This window comes from Benincasa hispida, chromosome 12 (genome assembly GCF_009727055.1).
Source record: "Benincasa hispida cultivar B227 chromosome 12, ASM972705v1, whole genome shotgun sequence".
NCBI classification, from domain to species: domain Eukaryota; kingdom Viridiplantae; phylum Streptophyta; class Magnoliopsida; order Cucurbitales; family Cucurbitaceae; genus Benincasa; species Benincasa hispida.
In genome coordinates, this window is record NC_052360.1 from 39,331,633 (window position 1) to 39,358,372 (window position 26,740).

A 26,740-nucleotide genomic window follows, 5' to 3' on the forward strand; every position below is an offset into this window, starting at 1 on the left:
TTTGGATTGTGTTGGGTGCTTCCAGACTACTTGGGTTGGATCTGTCTCGCTGGTCTTAAGTTTATAGAAAAACATAACGACTTTAAGGTTCTTGAAGTGATGACTATTTGTACATGCCTTTTTATTATTATCTTTATCAATATATGTACAACCCGTCATTATGGACTCAAACTACTTAGAAAAGCGCGTGAGGATGAGAGATGAGGCAATCCAACATGTGTCGGCCAAATAAGACATCACTTTTTTGTTATTCGTATTATTTAGACCACTCCATTTGCTAACCATTTTGTTTTTAAAAATTAATTTTATTTCATCTATATTTTTTATAATGATTTTAGTTGTTATTTGTTGAATGGTGGTTCTATGGATCTCATATAAGTCTTCTTTTTTTATTATTGAGGTTAAGTTTTATCCACAAGAGTTGGACAATGTTTCCTTTAATCATGCTCATCATTTGACAACGTTTTGGCCCATTCGTTGGCTTCCTTGATGTGTATGGTTTCTTCTAATCATCTCTCATTTCTCAGTAATCTTGTTGTTGGTTGTTTCCTTTTTTTAAAAAAATAAATAAAATGCCAAAAGTTTAGATGGACAAGTTTCTTCTCTTCTTATCTCCTTTATCTTAAGTGGTTTGGACCTTTTCGTTTCTTTCAATGTAAATCTAAAAAGGTTAATCATAGTCAATGCCCAATACCCAGAGTTTCAATAACCTGAATCGGATCCCCAATCGATATCGCAGCCTAAAATATATGGAAACAGTGATGTGGATTTATATTCCATTTAAAAGTTCTACTAATTCTTTCTAACAAATATAGAGATTGAACAAGCATCGGAATGGTTGAATATTATCACAATTTTGTGAAAGAAGTAAAAAAAAAAAAAAGATGAACTTGATATAGGTAAATTAAATTTGTTTCTTACATCTAATTTGTATTTAATATAAAAGAAACATTCAAATTGAATTGAAAGATATGATGTTTAATGCAGTTACTTCCATTCGATGAGTTGTGTTTGAATTTCGAAGTAATTGTCCAATCGTGTTAAATTTGATATATGTTTCCATAGTTTATTTATTATTATTATTATTATTATTAGAGTTACTAAGTTTCTAACATATAAATAATAGCTTATTTCTTCATTTGAAGTATCTCATTCCAGTTTTATGAAGAATTCTCATTTCCTCTCTTTTTTTTTTCTTCTTTTGATCTGTTAATAAAATGGGCCCTTAATGTCTTCTTACCTGAAGAGAGCCCATTCCATCAGCCCGGTCCAAAAGAAAAGTTAAATGAATGATGGACATTGTGCCACGTTTCCTCTCTTCATGATGTGATGAAAAAACTCTATGTTATTTGTAAAAGATTACAGAAGTGACATAAGAGCTCTATCACTTCTCTCCCACTTTCTCTTTTTCGTTTTCAGAAACCATCTTCATCCTCTTCATTCTTCTTTTGTAAACTTGGTTTTCTGAAGGATTTCGAAGCTCATATCCATGGTGAATCGAGCATTCAAAAATAGAAATGAGTAGAGTACAAAAATAGGAACAAGATAATGTATAGTGGTTCGGTTTTCACCTACATCCACTGTTGAAGCTCATCAGAGTAATTTTTATTCTTCAAAGAAGAGATAAGTTTCTATGACTCTCCTTTTACAAAATCACTCACTCTCTATTTTCTTTACATACAGAGCTATATATAATATTCAAGAGAGTTTACAAGAAGCTAAAAATATGTTCTAACTGATTTTCAACTGTTTTCTGTTTCAGGGACAACAACAACTAATTGGAGGCTCCAGACTTTGGCTCACATCAGTTACAGATCTTCACCTTGAGATAAAATGGTCTCTGATGCTTCATCTTCTTCAAGTAATTTTATTTTCCTGCTTGATCTACTACATTGAGTAGATTTAAATAGTGTTCGAACATAGCTTTTGTTACTAGCTTGGTTAAAATATTTGCTGCATTTTCTTCTGAGCTAACATTTGTTACTGCGACTGTGCCTTTTTCGATTATGTCTCTTAAAAAATATAATTTTACGTCTATGTGCTTGGATCTATCGTGAAATTCCTGATTCTTAGTTAGATGAATAACACTTTGGTTGTCGCAGAGTAGTTCTACTTGTGGTTGTTCATAGCCTAGTTTAGTAGCTAACCTCTGTAGCCATAGAGCTTCTTTAACAGCCTCTGAGGTGGTTATATACTCCACTTCAGTGGTTGAAAGGGCAACAACTGATTGCAAACTTGACTTCTAACTGATCACATTAGCTCCAAATAGAAAGCTAAACCCTAGAATAGACCTTCTTCTATCTAGGTCACCTGCAAAATCTGAGTCCACATAGACTTTGAGTATTACCTTAGTAGAGTTAGGGAACTTATAGAATAGACCTCGATTCATACGTCCAATTAGGTAACGCAAGACCCATTTACTTGCTTCCCAATGGGCTTTCCCAGGATTGCTCATATATCTACTGATCAAACTTGAGCTGTGAGCTAAATCTAGTCTTGTACAGACCATCAAATACATTAAACTGCCTGTTGCACTTGAGTAGGGAACTTTGTTCATTTTTTAAGTGTCTTCTTCAAGTTTAGGTGAGTCTTTAACTGATAGCTTAATGTGTTGTGCCAGGGGTGTGCCAATTAACTTAGCATTCAATATGTTGAACTTAGTTAGGACTCTTTTAGTATAGTCACTTTGCGAGACAAAGAGTTCTCCTTGAGGTCTTCTTCTCTCAATAATCATGCTAGAATTCTTTTAGTTGGTCCTAGGTCTTTCATCTCAAATTCAGAACTTAGTTGTTCTTTAATCTGATTTACTTTTCCAATATCTCTCCCTGCAATAAGCGTATCATCTACATAGAGTATTAGATAGATCAGGCTTCCATCTTTAGCTTTTCTAAAGAGCACACAAGCATCATATTGACTTTTGGTGAAGTTGACCTTGTTCATATTGTCATCAAACCATTTACACCAGCATCTAGGAGCTTGTTTGAGGCCATACAAGAACCTATTTAATTTGCAGACTAATTTTTCTTCACCTGCCAGTTCAAAACCCATAGGTTGATTCATATAAATTTCTTCATCTAACTTTCCATATAAGAAAGTTGTAGTCATATCCATCTGTTCAAGTTCATAGTTCTCACAGGCCACTATTGCAAGTAGCAATCTGAAAGAACTATGTTTGATTACTAGTGAGAAAATTTCAGTGTAGTCCAGTCCTTCTTTCTGTCTAAAACCCTTGGAAACTAGCTTGCCTTTGAATTTTATCCTCTCTGAGCTATTATCAACAAGTTTTCTTTTCAAAATCCATTTGTAGGGGATGGATTTTTGTTTGGAGGTAGAGTCATTAGGTCCCAAGTGTTGTTCTTTCTTAAAGAATTCATTTCAGCCTCCATGGCTTGCTGCCACTTATTCCGTTCTTTGCTTGTCATAGCTTCTTCAAAGCTCTGAGGTTCTTCATCAAGTGGGCTTTTTGCAATGTTAGCAAAATCTGATACATAATCAATATTTGAGTATCTGGTAGGGGGCCTGATCTCTCTTCTTCTTCTGTCTCTAGTCAGAGTATAATCAGCTAGGTTCTCAGACTAGGTGGCTTGGTCTTGAGCTGTTTGTTCACTTACTTCTGTTTCAAAAGCTTGGGGGTTCTGAACATCATTCTCTGATGATGTCTTTTTAGTTCTAGGTAGGAGCTCCACCTTGAAGGTAGTAGGGTTCTCATTTAAAATTCCTTCAGTTGGTTGTTTGCCTTTATTTGATACTGAAAATATTCATCTTCTCTGAGAACTATCTCTATTCACAATACTCTGATTAGAACTGAAGTTCCAGAGCTTATAGCCTTTAGTTCCCTGAGGCTACCCTATAAACATGCACTTTAGGGCCCTAGGTTGAAGTTTTCTCTAACTTATATGTACATATGTTGTGCACCCAAAGGCTTTTAGCTTTGATAGATCTTGAGGTACACCTGTCCACATTTCTTCAAGTGTTTTCATGTCAATAGAAGTACAGGGGCTTCTGTTAATAGTGTAGGTGGTTGTTGCTAAGGCTTCTGCCCAAAATACTTCTTTGAGATTAGCTTTTGATAACATACACCTTACCCTCTCCATAAGAGTTATGTTCATCCTTTCAGCTACCCCATTTTGCTGGGAAATGTAGGTGACTGTTCTGTGTCTTGAGTCACTCTATGAAGGAGTTCCAGCTGGTCTCCATAAGTCAGTATGTATATAACAAAGTTTATCCTTTGATATGGATCCCTTTTGTGAATTTGAGTTTCTTAGCTTTGCTATAGACACAATGCTCACAAAAGCTTAGCCTCTTTAAGCCTTTAGGTTGAATCAACCCTTGTTTTGTTAGTTCATTCAAGCCTTGTTTACTGATGTGTGAGAGTCTCTTATGCCATAGTTCAAAGCCTTCTATCTTGCTATCTTGGGATACTAAAGCAGCATTAGAAAAATACACATTTTTTAAGTAGTATAAGCCATTTATCCTCACTTCAAGTAGAATTGTCTTTCCAGCTCTCTTCACATGTATATTTTCTTTGTTACCAGTATAGTAACAGTCTTATCTAGCATTCCCAGAGAGATTAGGTTCCTTCTAAGTTTAGATACATGTCTTACCTCCCTTAGAAATATTTCTCTGTTGTCTTCTAATTTTAGGCATAATGAGCCAATTCCCACAACTTTGCAATCATGATCATCTCCTGTGTAGACTAAGCCTCCTTCCCATGATTTGTAACTCACAAACTATTCTCTTTTGGAAGTCATATGATAGGTACACCTTGAGTCCATGACCTAGTCTCCCTTTTCTTCAGTCTTATATCCCATGGGTTTCAAATGAGTTGCTGTTAGGATTTCAATGTATTCATAGGAATTTTTACCCACTGAAACATTACCTCTACCATAATCTCTTGGCCTTTTGTTGTCATTTCTTTCATAGTCTCTGTTTCTGTAATTTTTGCCACTATCTCTATGCCTTCTTGAGTTTCTTCTATAGGGTTTTCCCTTTTCAGGAAATTTCCTCTTGAAGTGCCCCTCCTTGTGGCAAATGAAGCACTTCGAAGGAGGTTTGTCCTGATGGTTCTTGTGATTTTTGTCAAAACAACTCCCTCTACTGAAATTCTTCCCTTTTGTGTAGAGAGACTCAGCTCCTCCAACCTTGTTCTTTATTTTTAGCTCAAGTTCCTTACACCTTAGAGCATTAATCACAGAGTCCACTATCACACTGCCTCTGCCATATTTCAAAGCTGACTTCACTTCTTCATAAACTTCATGTATTGAGTTAATGAGGATTGTAGCCTCACTTTCTGCCTCAAATTTTTCCTCTCCCTAATTCAAACTATTAGTCAGTTTCTGGAATTCATCTAGGTTTTCATCAAGAGACTTTGACGGGTTCATCTTAAAAGAAAACAGTTTCTCACGAACGTAGATCTTATTAGGTAGGTCCTTGTCATAGAGTAGCTTTAATTTCTCCCGGACACCATAAGCTATTGATTCATTGATCACTTGTCTTAACACCGTAACACTGATATTTAGAATAAGTGTTGTGAAGGTTGTATCTTCCATTTCTTGTTTCTGTTCATCTGTCAGTGTATCAGGCAACATTTTAGAATCTTCCAAGGCTTTCAAAGCCTTTTGTGCTGTGAGAACGACCTTAATTTTCTTGGACCACAATGAAAAATTGTTTGAACCATTAAATTTCACTATTCCATACCTTGTCGAAGCCATCACTTCTTGAATGAGTCTTGATGAATCACAGGTTCTTTGACAGGTTCTTGGAGCGTTTCTTGCAACTTTCTTGGAGTTTCTTTGGTACTTTAACCAAAGCTCTGATACTAGTTGTTAATAAAATGGGCCTTTAATGTTTTCTTACCTAAAGAAAGCCCATTCCATCAGCTCAGTCTAAAAGAAAAGTTAAATGAATGATGGGCATTGTGCCACGTTTCCTCTCTTCATGATGTGGTGAAAAAACTCTATGCTATCTGTAAAAGATTACAGAAGTGACATAAGAGCTCTCTCACTTCTCTCCCAATTTCTCTCCGTTTTCAGAACCCCTCTTCATCCTCCTCATTCTTCTTTTGTAAACCTCGTTTTCTGATGGATTTTGATGGTCAAATCCATGGTGAATCGAGCATGCAAAAATAGAAATGAGTAGAGTAGAAGAAGAGGAACAAGAAAATGTATAGTGATTCAGTTTTCACCTACATCCACTGATGAAGCTCATCAGAGTAATTTTTATTCTTCAAAAAAGAGATGAGTTTCTATGACTCTCCTTTTACAAAATCACTCTCTCTATTTTCTTTACATACAGAGCTATATATAATATTCAAGAGAGTTTACAAGAAGCTAAAATCTGTTCTAACTGATTTTCAGCTGTTTTCTGTTTGAGGGACAACAACAACTAATTGGAGACTCCAGATTTTGGCTCACATTAGTTAACATAATCTTGACTTAAATTGAGAACAAGTATCTAATAGTTGTCATATCCGATTAGTTTTGAAGTTGCATCTTACTGAGATGATAGTTGTAGTTTACTTGCAATCTATACAAAATGAATAATTACTTTTAGGACAATACTTAGTGGAAGCGTGATTCGAATGTCTATCATCAAATTCTTATGTCTATAGGTTCAATTTGTTTGATATTGTAGCTCTTGTTTATCTAATCATCTATACGCCTTGGAGCTTCTATTCTTTCAATTCTGGTTTAGTACTGCGCTTGGCAACTTTTATTGTATACAAAGTCTGTAATCTTATATAATGTGCAACTGTTTGTAGCCAATCATATGTAATTTTTTTCAGGTGCGCGATATTTTAAATTTGGTAACAATTTTAGAAGTATTATTTTTTAAAATTATATGATGACTTAATTTTTATAGGTTTATAAACACATTTGAACCCCAAGCAATTTCTCAATCAACATATGTGTAAGACATTTCATTACATTTTAGTAATATTTTTCATTTTATATACTAAATTGTCACAAATTTTAAACTGTAAGGACTAAATTGTGAAACTATTTGTTACACAGTTGAAAACACATGAACTCATTTCAAACTAAAGTTCATTAACTAAGGTCCGTTTGGTAATCATTCATTTTTTATTTTTTATTTTTCAAAAAATTAAGACTATTTTCTCTCAATTTCTTACAATTATTTGCATCTTTTTTTTAGTACAATGTTTGAATTCTTAGCAAATTCTAAAAAAAACAAATTTTTAAAGGCTACTTTGTTTAAATTTCAAAATTTGGCTTAACCAAGTGTCCATAGGCTTAATTTTCATAAACAAAAATAAAAAACAAATTGGTTACTAAACAGCGTTAAATAATTACTAGATGAGGCCTAAATTGTTTATTCCGTGAGTCTAGGGAGCAAAAACATTTTTAATCTTTTTTTTTATTATTATTTAGGTTATCTTACAAGGTTAGTTTTTTTTTTTTTTTTTTTTTTTTTTTTAATGTTTGTCTCTACCTTGAACTTTTAAAAGTGTTTATTATGTTCTTAAACTTTCAATTGTTTGTTCAATAGTCTCTAAACTTTAAAGGGTGTTTGGCACAGGTTTAGAATCAAAAGCATGGAAATAATGTCTGTGGGATTCTTTGATGGGGTTCTAAAGTCTGAAAATCACACATGTCTATGTATCGAGTGCATGGTTTGGAAGCCTGGGTTTTTGAAGTATGTGTTGGATTTTGGAAATCTCATTTTTTTCCTATTTTTTAGTGGTTGTTTTGTGACTGTATATAATCTCTAGTGATTTTAAATAATTTTTTATGATAATTTTGAAAGAAAACTTTAATCAATCCATTTTAAAATAAAATGTATATTAACTTCGTCTTTTGTAATCTTGATTAATTCAATTAATTCATTTGATCCATTGATTTCCATTCTTTTGTAATCTTGAATTAATTCATTTGGTCCATTGATTTCCATGACAATAATGTAGACTTTTAGTAACAAAGTAACCCAGCTTTGAAATTAAGTTTTATAATAAATTCAATGTCTTTAAAATTTAGATTTATCTCTTTTTAAATAAAAAATATCTTATAATAACAAAGTAGGAAAGTTTTAAATTTAGTATAATAATGCATTTATAACAAAGATAGTGCCTTTTAGTGTGAAAATGAGGAAGAATGAGGAAAGAAAAAAAATTATTGGTGATCGGTAGTGAATGACCAACAATGCTAGGTGTTCAATAGCTAGTGAAGAGAATTTGATGTCCCATGAGCAACACGATTGATGTTAGTTTTTAGAGCTCATAGATGAAAGAATAAATTTCTTACATTTAAGTGTGTGAAAATGAGTAAAAAAGGGAGAGAGAGGAAGAAGAAGAAAGAGGAGAAAAAATAAAAATAAAAATCTAGTGACCAGGAGTAGATGGTGGGCGACAAAAGCCATCTGACTATTTACGACTAGCATAATCGACACCATGCTTCAGCAAGGAAGATCCTAAAATATGGGTTTATTTTTATTAATTTTTATGCGAATATAAAGGGAAAAGAATTAAAAATCCAAGGAAAAGGTGATGAAAAAAGAGAAATGGAGGGAAAAAAGTTGACAACAGTCAATAGTCACAAGCGACCTGTTGACAGCGATTACTGACTGTCATTGACAACCATGCAAATATCGAAGAGAATCACAACTGTCAACTAAAGACAACATGATGATCGATCCATTACCGATGATCAAGATGATCGGTTTCTCCCCAACGGTCATGAGGATTGGTCGATTTCAAACAGTCACGATGGCTGGTCTATTGCTAGCGATCATGTCAACTGATTGATTGTCAATGGTCACAACGGTCAATCAATCAATCAATGACAATCACAAGGGCCAGTAGGTCTCTGAACGTTACGATAATCAGTAGCCAACAGTCACGACATTTACTTGTCGGCTGCCATTATGATCGGTCTTAATAGTCACATTGATCGGTCACGGATGATCAAGATAGTCAATCACCAACGGTGAAAATGGTCGATTGTCGACGGTCAAGGCGACTAGTTGCCGATGGTCAATCATGAAAGTTGGTTGACCATTATTGTCGATGGCCATCAACGACCATTAATAAAAGGTTAGTGATGAAGGAAAATTTTATCATACCTATGACATACATATTCCAAATTTATGGGTTTGTTTTCTTAATCCTTAGAATTTTATTGCGCTCAAACATGAGTTTGCCTTCAAATGTCAAACCTCTCTAATTCCAAACCCATGGGTCAACATCCCCTAAAGTGTCTAATATATTCTTAAACTTTCAATAACTTTGTGTCAAATAGATCCCTAAATTTTTAATTCATAATAAGTATTTGAATTATTTGATATCTTTAAAAATTCATCAACCTGCTCTAAATTTTTAAAGTTAAATGGTTTATTAAATACAAAATTAAAAATGGTAATAACCAAAATGGATACATGACTAAAAATTTAGGATTTATACTTGTTATTTAACCCATTATTTATTATTTATTATTTATTATTATCATCATTACTATAATAGATTTAGATTTGGCCATTTTTTTAGTATGTTGTGGTAGTTGTTACGTGAAATGTTTGGCAATGTCTTTCGGATTGATCTTTAGGATGCCTCTTCGAATGTTGATTCTGCAAAATATATTTTTCTTATCTAATAATTGCTTGGAGATTATTCTCACGATTTCAATTTCATTTTTGGGTTCTACAAAATATGTTTTGGGATTTACCTCTTTGTTGTTGTGCATATTTTAAGAGAATTTTGCTATTTTCTTAGGGTTGTTGCTTTGAAGAATATTTGAGTCGTTGTCTTGTGTTTGTGCGAAAACACAAGTGTGTCAATCCACATGATCGTGAAGCTTTTACTATGGTCGATCTTGAGTGATTCTATAGATCTTATTAATTTGTTCTACTGTATTTTGAAACTAGATTCTCATACTTAAGGGGATTCTATATTTTTCAAGTGAAGTGGTTTTCATTCAAAGTGGAAAGATAAAAAGTTTTTCGTGAGAGAGAGTTTCAAACTTAGAGAGAGTGCTAGTAATCGTTCACTAATATTCTCACACTTAGGGAGAGCCTAAGTTTTTTCACACTTAGGAGAAGTTTAATTGATCATTCACAAAATTAAGTTATTCATATGTCAATGTGATTTTTGTTTATTTATAGATAAGTACAATATTGTAATCACGTGACTTTATATTAGTGAAATTATCTTTCATGGACATACTGCATCCCTGATCGTAGATAGTAATATCGTACCGAATTGGATTATCAAACTCCATATTTTGTTCGTGCTTTATTTTTCGATGCTTACCTCTGATGATATTCAAATTATTGTGATATGATGGGTATCCAATTTTATTGTAGGTTAGATAACTTTTATTTCAGTTATTAATTATTATACACGCGTGGGAAGTGTGTGGGACTCGGTGGACTGGATGAACTATTGGTATAGGGAAAGGCCACATCGCTTCCATCCAGCATGAGAAGTGGAAAAAATGTGGGATTTATTTGGGAGAATCGTTTTCATAGTAACTTATACCTAGAGATATCACAGGGTACGGCGAGACCGAGATGTCATTCCTCATTCCTATCTCCACTTCTCATTTCATTTTTCATCCCTATGAAACTGTTATTTTTATTTTATTTTTTTTGTAAAAAACCAATTAATTTAAATCACTAATGTGAATAAAATTTAATTAAATAATTAACTTTATCACTAAAATGTTTATTATGGTTAGTTTTATATGAAAATTTGAATTTAAAGATAAATTACTCAAATTTTGGCCCAAAAAAGTTAATTAATTTTTTATTAGAAATAAATAAATATAAATCAAATTATTCACATATATAATCTAAATTTAAACATTCAATTTAAATATATTCATTATATTTCCCAATAAATAATCAAATTTGAAATTTGAAATTTAAATGTAATATTTATATAATAATAATAATAATATAACATTAGATAAATATACTAAATAAATTTGTAAAAGCTAATCGGGCCGGAGATGGAGAGGGCGGGAACGGGAATGCATTCCCCATCCCTGGCCCCATTTAGCTCATGGAAAAATTTTTTTCCCCACTCCTTGCACCGCGGGCCCCGTCTCATGGGGAATTGGACATCTCTACTTATACTTATATATTTTTCTCAGCAAAATGAGCATAGCATTGGGTTAAGTAAAAAATTGATGTTGTATTTCTAAGATTTTGAAGGTAACTTTTTAGTTCTCGAACTTTTTAAATTAATTGTATTTGATTCTTGAATTTTCAAACCATATCTTTTTAGTCTCTAAATTATTAAAAATAAGTTTAAAGGTAATTGGAGTAATTTTTTTAATTATTGTAAATAATTTTTTTTTTAAAAAGGAATATTGCGAAAAAAAAAGCCCTTGAATATAGGGTTGGTTACAATCATACCATAACTTTCAATTTGACCCATTTTATTAAATTAATTTGTATTATTTTTGTCTTGGAGTCAAGAGCTCACAGGTTCAAATTATGTGCAATACAATTATACATTGTTTATAGGTATTTTATTTGGTACTGTATCATAAAAGGAAATTTCTTCTTGATTCTTTCTTTCTCTTTATTTCTTCTAATCCTCCTCCAAATGCCTCAATTACTAACTTCTTTAAATTCCAGTTTCAGAGCAGGGATTTTCAATCTCCCTTGAGTACTTTTTAGCGAGACCCATTTCATTTTTTTTTTTAATTTTTAAATTTATGTTTATCTGTAAACTAATATATTTGGGGAGAATGTGGTCTCTGGCTCCGACCTTGCCGCCGGCGACTAACACGACCTCATTTATAACCCATTGATAAAGTACTAAAATACCAATATGGCACAATGTCTCTTCCCCTCCCTTCGGCGATTTGCATGTAGCAGCCCTACCACCGGATGCTACTCCTCCTCCCTTGCTCGGTAGTTTCTGACCAGTTCATTCAATTTTTCATGGCTGGCTGACAATTAGAGAGAGATGAGAATGAGGGAGGATGAAGAAGGAGGGGTGAGAACAAGAGAGAGGAAAAAAGCCACAAATAAAAATTAATTTAATAAAAGCGGTTAATTGCAACCGTTAAGGGTTATTGATTAGATTGAAATTTTAATTATAACAATCCCATAATTCAGAAGTAATTTTCTCTTAAAAAATTATTTCTTAAATTTAAATTTATTCTAAAAAAATCGAAAATTAAAAAGGTATATTATTAAAACTTAAAAACCAAATACACCAATTTTTAAGAATTCAGATATTTAAAAAGATATATTTTAAGCCTATGAATAAAAAACATACTTATTCACAAAATGATTAAGTGATAATTGTTCCTATTCATTTTTAAACATGTTTCCAATTTGCTACTTACCATCCTTTTCAATTCTAGTTAGTTAATCTGTGAAGTTTTCAAGTCAGTTAAAAAAAAAAAAAAAAAAAACCTTATGAATAATATCATTTCATTAAACTCCCCAATCACATTACAAATGGTTTTGTTAAGTTAGGTTATTGTCACTCTCCATTAAGATCTTAAGCTTCAACCAAATAATAGGAATGACGAGGTTAAGCCAACTTCATGAAAAGATTAGAATTAATGTTATTGTTTTCTTACTTTTCCCAATGTTTTTTTTTTTTTTTTCTGGGTCCTATGTTCTTTTAAAATTATTTCTCTAAACTAAAGTGGCCAACTTGGACAACTAGTTTCTATTTTTTATCTGTATTGGCTCTAAGTATAACACAATCATAGCCACACAACTATAAAAAAGAATAATAAAAAATGAGTAGTTTTCACCTAAAAAGAACGATTTTTTTAAAAGGGACATCCCTAGCTAATTGGCTTGTAAGTTTGGGAGTAAGTTCTAAGAATATTGTGGTTTTTTAAAGTAATGACAAAAATGAGATAGATAGGAACGAGTTTTCAAAAATAGTATTTGAATTTGAAAGTATTGATAAAAATATGGTAATTTTGTGTGGGAGGATAATCGTGTACCGAGTACAAAATTATGTTTTAATCCAATCAGCGCCGGTAGATTTGGTCAAAGGCAAACTCGTGGACGGGGTCCATGAGTTGACGATACTTATTTTTTTCGGTTTTTATTTTTTTTAATTTCTTTCTTACTAAACTTAGTTATATGTTTTGTTGTGTAGTTTGCACGTATATTAAAAATAAAATTTTGACTTGACTAAGTGGTACTTCTCTATGAAAAGATAGAGTAAATATTCTACAAATAAAAAATAGAACTCATGTATATGGTAGAGTCTACTTAGAAAAAGAGAAATTAGTTCTTTAATTTCAAAATAGAAGTTTACATAAAGTTAAAAGACAACTCCCTAGGACTTATTCCACAGGTGGGTTATTTTTGTGTGCCTTTAAATTAGCTTTGCTTTGTTGTCATTGTCGTCTACGACGAATACGTCTTCAATCAGTGTCAGTAACATTGAGTCGTCTTGTTTATTGAATAATACTTTCTATGTCTACCAAGGTTTGGTCACACATTGAACCCAATTTTGGTAAATTGTGTTGTATTGAATACTGTCGTACATTTTGGACAAAATTACGATGAAAAAAACAATATTAAATAATGTTCATGTCATATATTTGGGAAATGTAAGATAATAAATTCCGTACCATGCAATAATAGTCAGAGTTGTCACAGGTGTGATAAATTGCCTCATGATTGAATCGTACCAAGAAAAATAGTAATCTGACACAGCTGGTCCATTTGTTATTTCTCTCTGTGCACAAGATCATGACATGCACGTTAGTATGATATATATTCTGTGTGAATTCGACGCCAGTCTTGGTTGTGCTTACCTCTCATATCATAATAATCAAATATCTTGCATGTATGACATCCACTTAATCTAAAAAAAGAAAAAGAATAATTAGACACCTAAAAAGTCTTTAATATTCATTTGTATACATTTGTTACCTGATTGTGCCCCAATCTATCAAATATTTGTCGATATACTAGCAATATACTTGCTGATTGTTCAGAGGCAGCTAATACACCATCTATTTAAAATTATAAAAAATAAAATTAATTTATTTTATTACATAAAATGATAAACAGAATAAATATATAAATAAAACAATACCTAGCACTGAGTGGACAATGACCTGGGGCCTATAACTAGACTTGTAGTGCTATAATTTTAAATCTATCATAACCCCATGCCTGCAGTAATATCAGTGACCCTGCTATTTCTAACGCTTATGCATTAGTTGCCCGACGAAGTTCTCTATAAAGCCATGCAAGACAAGCACTACCCCACGAGTATGTAGCAGTATGCTCGAAATCATACAGCAGGGAGAGGAACATAAGATGTACCAGAGTGTTCGACTTGTAAACGAACAAAAATCCTCCAATAAGCTGCATAATATATGCTCGTGCATGCCTACTTATGCTGATGTTGTCGTCATTAGGAGGCAATTTTGGAAATTAGGACGTTAACCATAGGATACTCGATCTTGAGTATTTCAAATCATCTAGTAGAACACCCAAGAGCTTGTCACAAACAGTTTTCTATCATATTTACTCAAATTTTTACTATTCTTATATTTTACTCAAATTTATAGGTTTAAAAATGACTAAATCTTCAAGACGCGTCGACATATTTACTCAAATTTTTACAACTGTTATAATTGACAAAAAAATATGTTAATACTAATAGCCAAAAAGTTTGTTTCTTCTTTTAAATAGTTCAAATAGATCAATACTCCAAATAGTTCAAATATTATTCTATCACTAGTCCAAATAGTCCAAATATTTTCTTTTAAAATAAAAAAACAAATTCAGCCAAATTTCAAAACAACCCAAGTTCAAATTAAAAAAAAAAAAATCGAATACACTTAAATCAGCCCAAATGTAACAATCCAAGTGGATCGGCGGACAAATACACTTAAAAAATCCAAGTTATAATACAGCCCAAAACATTAAATACACTTAGAAAAATCGATACTCCAAGTTATAATATAACATTCCAAGTTATGATATTCAATTACAAAAAAAAAAAAAAAAAAATCGAATCAGTTCAAATGTAGATTTATGGAGCATACACTGAAATCAGCCCAAATGAAAAAAAAATAGTAGATCTATGGAGCATACACTTAAATATGGAGGAAACTCTATTCTTTTATGCACAATCTCATATATTGGAAAAATAAATAAATAAACGAACTTTACCTACGGTTGGCAGCAGCAGAAAGAATGGAAGACGGTAGACATGGCGGATGCGACAACAAATAAATCAGCAGATGACAGCGATCAGACCGATGGTTGTGAGAGAGAGGCAAAAAATGAAAAGTTTGGAATGGGAAGAAAGTGAAGGGGGAGACCGTGGGTTATGTATTGGGACCACTAAGTCGTGTACCCAATACACGATTTACGGTAGTCGTGGACCCCACGATTACCTGGTCAAAGCTACATGATTGTCCATATGGCAGTCTCCCTTCTGTGTCAGGTCAATGCCAGATGTGTCAGATGCACGTGATGCGAAGGAAGTCGTGGACCCTATCTATGATTTAGGTTTAATCGTGTACCGGGTCCATGATTACATTACTCTACATTTTACATTACTTTCAACCCAACCCTATTTTTGTTAATAATTATTAAAATAATATTATTTTAAAAAAGAATTTTGTAAGTTGTAAACTAATTTTGTAGATTCTTAACACTATAGGTTTTTGTGTATAAATTTCCCCAATAAACATGGGTGTGACAAGACATTAATGGCTATTATAAGGTTAAATTTCATCAAATTTCAATCATAGATCCAGAAGTTCATGTTAGAGGCACAATTTCTTATAGGATTAGAAGTTTAATCCTTCTACTTCTAAATTTATGCCTAAAATAGTCTTTAAACGTTTAGGCGACTAAGTTAAAAGTTAGGATTTGTTTGTAGGAATATTTACATAAAATTTATGGTCCCTAAAATTTTAAGGTCAAGGGTTGCTGGAAGGAAACTCTAAGGAATTCAGGTTGAAATCTAAAGAAGATTGCATGAAGGTCAAGCAATCGGATGAATTTGAGCCAGTGATGAAAATCTGACGCTATCAGACAAACCACAAGGAATTAGGAGCTCAGACTTTAAGGTAAGCGATGCTTTTAAACAAGTTTGTAGAAGGAAATTTCATAAGATAAGGTCTGGAAAATAAGTTATTTGAGCTCAAAGTTGAAACTAGGCTTTAGTTTAACAAGCAGGCAGCTGCAACCATTGAGTAAGCAGGCTACTCAACCCAAGCAAGTTGTAGGCATGCACAAAGGGGCTGGTTGGGTGCAAGACATGTGCTAGGATGTGCAAATAGACACACAGGCACTGAGCAGGCGCTGGCTGTGGGGGTAGAAGTGCTGGGCGCAAGGGGCTGACCGAGGAGCGCATAGGACATGCGATGGGCATATGAAGTGCTATGCTGGCTACATGACTAAGACTTAGATACTCAAATTTTTCCTAAGTGTTGGACGCATAGGAAGGTATGCGTTGGAAGGGAAATTGATGTTTTAAGCTAATTGTTGAGCTCATTTAGGTGAGTTAGTCTCACAAGGAAGCCATAAGCATTGGCTAAACATGCTTTTCATTTCCACAGGGTTAATGACAATAGAAAGAACTTATCAACCCTAGGAGGAATGCCCAAAAACTATGAGTGACAAAGTTGATGTTTTTCGAATGTTTTAGTAACACATGCTTTATGAAATGTTTAGACTTATACTTGTCTATATGAATGATTAAAATGTTTTCCAAGCAAACTATATTTCATGAAAGTCATGAACGGATGCTAATTTTAAAGAAGTTTATGAGCATGACTTAAGTATTTCATTACTTTTCATTCTAGGGAGCATGAGTTACAAGTGATGCTTATTAGAAAATATTTTAAACCATATCATTTATGATACTATGCTTTCATGATTTACTCAAAGTATGAGTTTTATGATGAATGTTAGAACCCGAAATTGAAGGACAATAAGAAGGTATCTGGACAGTAGTACCTAAGGTATGATGGTACTTAGTAATAACCACGTGCACGTAAGTAGATTCGATATTGGTTGTGTTGAGAACATTCCACACTAACTAAGGTTTAACGTTGAGGGATTTAGCAAAAGGGTTCTCTCTCAACTTAAAAACTATGAAAAGCTATGTTTTAAGCTATGATATGATGAAAGTTTTTACATATGAGTTCGCTTGGTAGTTTTCAGTTTTAAAGCATGTTATTTATGATTTATTAGTCACTCACTAGGCTAGTAGCTCACTCGTTTAAATGTTTTCCTTCTCCCAAGTAGTGGTCATCTCCCCAAAGGATAATTGCACTACTGTTCTGCCACTTAAAAACTCGGTTGGAAGAGAAAGTTTAGCTGTTTGTTCTGTATATATTTGTACACGTGTGTCTTTATATTAGAGACTAGTAATGAGTATGAGACCCATTGAACCTTTTTTATATATCTATGTTATGAGTTTTCTATGAGTATAACCCTGAGGTTGTTTCAAAGGTTTTAAGTTTCGTTAGCTCTTAAAAGTTATGTATGTTATTCTAGGGCTTACTAGGTAGGTTAGGATCTAATCAGAGTCAAACTTGGCCTTCAATCCATAAACACGTGCAATCCCATTTCCAACTGAGACAACTCGACCGATCTCATCCACTTAAAAATTCGTGTAAAACTGGTGATATTCAAAGTGTGCATTCAAAAGGTCTTGTGCATGCGTTATCAGTGTTATAGGCAATGCCACTTAAATGTAGGCCTTTGTACCGTGCACTAACATAGCATTGCGGCAGTGCCTAATATGAGGTTGCTCCTTCCCCAGACAACTTTGAGGTTCCCATCGATCGATTACAAAGGTTGAAACCACTGAACTTGCTTATGCTCTTGAGTGCTCTTTCTATAAAAAAGATTGAGTAGGAAAAACATCAAACTGGCTCTAATACGAAGGTATCTTTATGCCAAAGATCCTTCCTTCTCTTATGGTGAGTATTAATAAAAAAGGCTCACCTTCGCTTTTTGGATCGTCTACTACCAAATGCAGTACCCTCCCATTTTTTGGTTCCCATTGAGTTTACCTTGTTTACAGGTCGACCAGGCTAGTTAGATAGTAAGTGCCACAAAAGGTTTAGTAACTACTGCCATCATATTCTCTTTTGGATTAAAAGGGTAATCTGGGAAGGAGTGTGTTAGGCCAACTCTAATGACCACCACAAACTATGAATTTTGACGATCAAATCTAATGACCAACAACCACTAACTCCGACAACCTACTCTAACAGCTACCTATAACAATCACCACCACTAACTTGCAACAACTTCCATGGACGACTACTGCTAACAATGTCCACCACTGACGACCACATCTGACAACCAACTCCAATGACCACCTCTAGGACCATTTTCGACGATCAATCCCGATGGCCAACTCCGATGACTCCCTCCGATAACCAAATCCAACAATGACCTGAAGGAAAACCAGTGACAGTTTTTATGCAAAAACGAGGATTGATCCCATTTTTAATTTTCACAGAATTCAGAAATTACAGAATAAAAGACAGAGAGGTTATGCATTATATCTAAAATTTACAATATACATTTGAAGGGGGAAAAAAAGAGAAAGAAATATACATTATCTTTGAAGAACACTTTTTCATGTTTCCTTCAATCTAGATCACAGTCTCTTCTCCGATCAGGACAGTACCACAAACGAACCATTCGTATTCTCTAGGATTGAGAGTTGGCAGAAGTTGCAGGCTTTACTCTACATTTGGAAGATGGAGGAGAGATTAAGAGGGAGGAGAAGAACCTTTCTTCTCTGTCAAGTTTTAGGAGAGAAATTGAGAGAGTTTTTCAGTTCCTTAAAAAAGGTGGAAGAAGACGACTGAACTCCCAACCCACACAGTAATATATATATAACTATATGTTATATAAAATACAACATATAACCTATAGTTTTATATTGTATCAAATACAATATAATCTATAGTTTTATTATCTCTCAACAATGCATGGTATTTAATTTAAATCATATTTATAATTAAATTTAGTTATATGAATCTCATTCATATAATTAGTATTTGAATCATATTCAAATTCCTCTCAAAATAATTTATATTATAATGTATCAAATACATTATATTAATTATATCACATATAATTAATTTAATTAATTATATCATATATAATTAATTTCCTTAATTAATTTGAACACTTCAAACTAATCCAAAAATAATTCTCAATTAAATCCCTGTTGAGCTATAGAAGGGACCTTATAGACCTATAGATTGAAGCTTCAATGGTGCTTGGATAATTAATTAAACTCTTTAATGAACTTACCCAAACTCCATTAATTATCAGTCGCTCCACTAAATATCGACAGCTGCACTATTTCGCACTATAGATATATTTTTGTGTCCATTGGATATAACCAATCAACAGTATGATGACCCTTCACAAATTGCTCGTAAGTACAACTAGGCCAAAGTTACCGTTTTGCCCCTATAGTTACATCTAACTCCTTAAGTACCATTGATTCCTCTAATGAATAATAAGTCATAGTCCAATTATGACTAAGTCCCTCTCGGGTCAAGAGAGGGTGTGGCCATATTGTTTAAGCCCTAAATCATCTCTTAAAGGAGCAATTTATCTACTTACCCCGACATCATGGAAGAAGTGAATTCCGTCTTGTGTAGCTGTGTTCCCAGCTCCTCAATCAGACGAAACCCCAATATGGTAGGCTTATTGAGTTAGCAATCTGGCCACTTTCACCCATACAAATTAAAAGACAGCCTTCATGAGTAGGAGTTCACAACTCACTCAGGATTCAGGTCATATCATCTATGGTCATCCTAGTGAAATATAAGTCTCTACTATTAATAGCATTATATAATGAGACTAACCATTTCGTGGTCTAGTCTTATACAAACTCTTTGTATAGGATACCCCCGTTCACATGTCTCCACATGAATGATCGGGATCAGATCATTTGTAGCACTTTACAACACTTGTAGTATCTACAAAGTGGGCCGTACGTAGTGTCACCAGGATAAGGTACCCAACCTTATCCATTTACCACAAATCGTTTAGGTTATTATTTAAACAAGATTCACATGTATGTTTCTAAATACTTGTTTAAATTACATAAAATAACCTAGGATCTTAGTTTATTGGATTGAGTGTATACTAAAAAATATCAATTCTTTTGTTAATAACAATTTGTTTATACAATGTTTACAAACTATAAGAATACAAGAGATTTAGGACATCAATCCCAACAATCTCCCACTTGTCCTAAAGCTTAGGGAGCCTAATATACAATAAAAATAAAGTACAACATACAATAAACTAGAGCATACACTATACCCTAGTAAAATCTCCTACTTTCCATAGACAATATGTCGCATATCCCGTAGACCCAGACTTTCTAGACAACACTCAAATACTTTAGTTGTGAGAGCCTTTGTAAATAGATTAACAACATTGTACTTCGAAGCAATTTTTATGACAGTCACGTTACCTTGATGCACAATCTCCCGAATCAAATGATATTTTCGTTCAATGTGTTTGCCTCTTCGATGATTCCTAGGTTCCTTAGAATTTTTCACAGCACAACTATTATCAGAATGAAGTGTGATGGGCAAAGCCATATTTGGAATAACTTCCAAATCAATAAGGAACTTTTTAAGCCAAACGCTCTCTTTAGTAGCTACGTATTTAGCTTCCATAGTGGAGTCTATGGTGCATCCTTGCTTGATACTTTGCCAAACTATAGCTCCTCCATTAGAGTAAACACTAGCCTTGATGTGGATTTTTGAGAATCCCGATCAATCTGAAAGTCAGAGTCCATGTATCTTGTAAGGATCAAATCCTTATCTCCATACACAAGCATATAATCCATTGTTCTCCAAAGATACTTGAGGATTGTTTTGACTGTTGCCAAGTGATCTAAACCAGGATTAGATTGATATCTATTGACAATCTCTACTGCATAACAGATATCAGGTCTGGTACATAACATTGCTTACATAAGGCTACCAACAACCAATGCATAGGGAATTCATCTCATTGCCTCAACCTCTTAAAGAGTCTTGGGACATTATTCCTTCGACAATACAATTCCATGCCTGAAAGGTAATAAACCCTTCTTGGAATTGTGCATCGAGTATCTAAGAGACCTGATGAACTTACAGATCATGGGCTCCAATAATCCATGACTAACCGGTCAAACTCTTTAATCTAGTTAATCAACATTTGTTAACTAACAGAACTGTCCACTATAACCTATAGTTACACTCCCCTCACGGTAGATATATTATGTGTCCATTTGATATAACCGTCATCAATAAATTGATCCTTCATAGGTTGTTCGTAACCTCAGCTAAGTCAAAAATCGAAATACCCCTGAATTATATCGTTTTTCCATAAGTACCATTGCCCCTCTAATGAATAATTTATTTAGGATCTTAATCACTAAATCCATTCCCTCTCATGCCAACGAGAGGATGGGGCCCGAAGGAAATTAATCAATGTTAACCGTAAACGATGTTAATACGTAACAGTGATTATTTCGTGGTTAGTCCTACACAATCTCATCGGTAAACCGCCCCCCACCCCCTCCCGCTCACATGTCTCTACATGAACGAACTGATCACATCGTTTATGAAATTTTACAACATTTTTAAGAATCATAAAGCAAGTTGTATTCAATAGTATCTCTAGAAATAGGTACCCAACCTAATCTAAGTACTATAGACGGTTTTGGCTATTTTACTCAAACTTGATCTAGTTTATGTGTCCACATAAAGTCCAAGTATTCATTACAATAGCAAGGGTTCGAAGTTTTTTGGATTTAGAGTTATTAAATAATCAACAAAATTTGTCTTAATAAACTTCATATATGTTTACTATTTACAAAACTATAAGTTTTTTAGGACATACAACCTAAAAAAAACTCTCACTTGGACTATAACTCCTAGTGGGTTATAACAAAGTTGAGTGCTGTGAGAGAAAATTAAATATAATAAACTAGGGCATCCAATACTCACAATTTCTCCCACTTGCCCTAATTATTCTACCCGTAGTCCTAAACTCTCCAAGTGACCCTCGAAAATCTTAGGCGGGAGGGCCTTTGTAAATGGATCAATAATATTGTCCTCAGATGCTATTTGTCTCACAATAACATCTCTTCTTAGCACGATTTCTCTGATGAGATGATATTTGAACTCAATATGTTTTCTACGCTTATGGCTTCTAAGTTCTTTGAAGTTTGCTACTGCCCCACTGTTATCGCAAAACAAAGTAATTGACAGATGCATGTCTGGAACAACTTCCATATCATTTAGGAACTTCCTAAGTCATACTACTTCCTTGGTTGTTTGACATATAGCAACATATTCTGCTTCCATTGCAGAGTCTGCAATGCAGCTCTGCTTAATTCTTCTCCATACTACTGCTCCTCCATTTAGAATGAACTCCGATCCCGAAGTAGATCTCCTGGAGTCTATATTGGTCTGAAAATTAGAGTAAGTATATCTCGTAAGGATCAAATCCTTATTTTCATATACGAGCATGTAGTTCCTCGTTCTCCTAAGATACTTGAGGGTATTCTTAATAGCAGTCTGATGTTCATACCCAGGATTGTACTGATATTTACTAACAATCCTTACTACAAAGCGTACGTTAGGACAAGTACATAACATTACATACATCAGACTTCCGACTGCTGATGCATAAAGAACCCATCTCATATCCTCAACTTCTTGAGGTGTCTTAGGACATTGTTCCTTTGACAAATGTATTCCATTCCTAAAAGGTAAAAGACATCTTTTTAAATTCTGCAACTTAAACTTAGACAACACCTTGTCTATATAAGATGTTTGAGATATGGCTAGCGTTCTATTCTTTCGATTTCGAACTATTTGAATCCTAAGAACATACTGCACCTCTCCCAGATCTTTCATCTGAAATTGGGTTGCTAGCCAATTTTTAATGTCAGTTAGGTATCCTACATTATTCCCAATAAGTAGGATATCATCTATATACAAAATTAGAAATGTTACAGTGGAGTTGACGATCTTTTTGTATACACACGGTTCATCAATGTTTTGTTCAAAGCCATAAGAATTGACCGCAATATCAAATCTTATATTCCAGGATTTGGATGTTTATTTCAATCCATAAATAGATCTCTTCAGTTTGCAAACTTTTTATTCCTGACCTTGTTCAATGAACCCTTCTAGTTGGATCATATAAATACTCTCTTTAAGATCTCCATTTAAAAAAGAAGTTTTGACATCCATTTGCCAAATTTCATAATTATAGAAAAGTAGCAATGGATAAGAGTATCTTGATTGATTTGATCATAGCAACAGGTGAGAAGGTTTCTTGATAGTCCACCCCCTCAACCTATGTATAACCCTTTTCTACTAACCGGGCTTTATAGGTCTGTACCTTCCCCGTATAGTCTACAAGTTCCACTTACAACCGATAGGTCTTACTTCATCAGGTTTTTCTACAAGTTCCTAGACTGAATTAAAGTATATAGACTCTATTTCAAGGTTCTCGGCTTTGATCCACTGATCTAGATCAACATTATCGATTACCTGTTTATATGTTAATGGATTCTCTAAGCCATCATCAGGTATGTTAACTGTGGTTTCAGTTAAACCCATACAGCGGTCAGGCTGTCTCACAACCCTCCCACTACATCGAGGCTCTCTCAACTCTTGAGTAGGATGTGATGGACCAAACATCCTTGATCTATTTACAACTCTTTAACACTCATCGGTCCATATCGGTTCGAATGCACGAGATCTAAGGTTTCTTTGGCTTGATGACCTTTTTCACAAATAGTTATTTTTCTCATTTTTCATTTGAGACATGACTCACACTGCAGTAAAGAGATATCTTCAAACTTTTTTAGAAGTCCACTTTAGCTAATCTCTCAATCCTATTGAGATTAATGTGGCCAAGTCTCAAGTGCCAAAGATAGATACTCTGAGAAATGTGTTGCCTTTTTCTTTGGGTTTCAGTTGTTTTAAACATTTTTATGTTATATACAGCTTCAACTTTAGATGGTTTTAACTTATATAAGTTCCTTTCTAAGTTTGCAGAATAGATTTGTATACCTCTTTTTGTAATGAACGCTTTATTAAGACAAAAATTTACATTGTATAAATGTTCCAACAAATAGGAAATAGATATCAAATTTCTTTTACAAAAAGGTACATAAAAGAACATTTTTCTAAATACATATATCTATTTCCAAAAGTTAACTTAACAGCTCCCATTGCTTTTGCTGAGATACTCTCCCCTGATCCAACCCAGAGAGTAATCTCATCTTCTTCAAGCTGCCTCTAGGAACTAGTTTCCTGAGAAGAAAAACAAACATGATTGGTGGCCTCTAAATCCAATATCCAGGTAGAATCTTCATTCTCCACTATACATGTTTCAATAACTAGTAAATCTAATTTACCTTGTCTTTCTTTATCAACTTTCTCGGCAAGATATTTAGGGCAATTTCTTTTCCAATGCCCATTTTCATTGCAATACAAGTATTTTCCTTTGGCAACTTCTTTTTCGTCTTTCTGTGCAACTAGAGCCTTCCCTTTCCTAGTTTCCTTCTTTTTATTTTGAATATCTCTATTCTTGGACAAAAAAGGGGCCATATTTACTCCCAAAAGATAAATTTTTCTGGGGTTTCCTCTTTGAAGTGGAAGCAACATTTGCTTCTACCTTTGAACCTTTATTTTTCAATACATTTTCGTAAACCTGGAGTTCATTGAGAAGAGTCGTCAAGTTATACTCTATCTTATTCATCATGGCATTCGTTTTGAATTGAAAATTGCTCTTCGGAAGAGACTACATGATGAATCCAACTTAACTCTTCTCATTCATGACGGCTCTTTTCACTTCTACAATATTGAAGTAAACCATCATGTTCAAAACATATGAAGGTTCTTTCCTTCATATTGTAGTTGTAAACGACTTTAATTGTGTCATGCATGGCAGATATGGACAGTTGTCCAAAAAGGCCCTGCAAAGAGTCCATGATCTCTCTTGCAATAGCTAACTTCTCGTGTTTCTTAGACAGTACAATAGATATACTGGCTAAAATATAAACTCGAGCCTTCTCATTAGCTTTGACCCATCTGTCATACACATCCCGAACTATTCGGTTTGCATTGGGACCAGGGGATGGAGGACACTCCTCAGTTAAAACGAATCGAAGATCATTTATTACTAATATCGTGTTAATATTTGATTTCCATGTTCTGTAATTATCGCCGTTAAGTTTTTCTGAAGCTAGCAGTTGTATAATGGATGTTAACATTACTAAAAAAGTAAACAAATAATTAGAGAAATGTTTTACCTCTATTTAATCCAATTTATTTAGCAAAAGTAATGTACCTGTTCTCATTATTATTTTGCTACGATACTTCAGTGAGTCAGAATAGCCCCCACCAAAGGGCAGTCGACTACTCCTTCACTAAATCAAGACATTCTTTACTAAATACTAATACCAGAATAACACTTATCCTTATAGTACTTAGTTACTATTTATTTGGTCAAGATTTTTACTAACACTTAGTAAGTCTTGTAAGTGTGTACCCGCCACTTTTGAATTACAGAGATCGAAATCAAACAAGCCTACGAAGGAGAAATAATTGTTTGAAAACGGACCTAAGTAACCCTATCCATTTCTAGAGTTCACGGTGTTTCAAATTCTATATTACAACCCTCCGAAGGGATAGACGTCATTAAACGACTAGCAAAGGGTCGCATAAAGCCAACCAGCAGGCACAACATAGGAATCTCATGGTATGACCTAATGGAAGAGACCGTAGGACGTGTTGACACACACCTTTCACCCACTTACTATAAACTACTTCCCCTATTCACCTTGTTATTGTCCCATGCAAACACTTTCCGAAAGGAGGTTGTTGCTAATAGAAACTCAAAGCCGAGCATGGATCTCACGGTGTGAACTCTTAGGGACAAAAGAGCTAGAAATAATATATCTCATATACTATTAATCTCCTATTGAAGTATTCTATTTTGTAAAAGATTGGGTATTTACTAGGTTATTAACTGACTAATTTTAAACAACCCAAGTCTAGGTGATTTTTCCTAGTATAACTCTTATACCGGGATTAACCTATGATGTTTAGGTGATAAACCAATTTTATTACCTTACACTAATCATGCATGTTCATAAAACTAGGGTTATTGACTTAGATACCAATTTGATCTCTAGGTAGGAGGTGTTCCGTAAACCGTCAACTTAAGTACCCCCAACCTTAGAAAACATCTCCTTGGGAAAGTAAACAACTCTTGTTTTACAAGTAATCGGCCTATTCAAACTCTTAAAAAAGGCGATTGAATTGCACCATTTAACCCTAGGTGAGCATGCATCTTATCTTTGTTATAGATTTTAAAAGTCTAGGTTACTTTATAACAATTATAAAATAAATTATAACATTTATAATCCTAGAACAATCATCTATAACATGCTTCCTTAAACAAACATGCTTTAATATAACACTTCTATTAAAACTAAGGATGCTTACTATATACATTATAACACTTATAATATATATCAAATGCATACCACATATTTATCCTATGGTGGAGTTTTAAAAAAAAAACTATATGGCAGACTTTATGCACACATAATAAAACAATGTAATACATCACATGCATAATAAATAAACAACACTAAAGTGGACTGGTTTTGGCATTAAAAACAAACGAACAACTAATTTATTACATAATTCAGCTAACAGCTCCCTCGAATCGGCTTCAAACTCTTTGGACCAACCCA

At 33.7% G+C, this 26,740-nt stretch overlaps 1 long non-coding RNA gene across 1 annotated transcript; it reads left to right on the plus strand.

Annotated features, from left to right (window-relative positions):
- Positions 1-1,367: 1,367 nt before the first annotated feature.
- Positions 1,368-7,855, plus strand: LOC120067864. The gene is made up of 2 exons (XR_005479034.1): positions 1,368-1,861; positions 7,540-7,855. It is a non-coding gene; the product is annotated as an uncharacterized LOC120067864 (long non-coding RNA).
- The last annotated feature ends 18,885 nt before the right edge of the window (positions 7,856-26,740 follow it).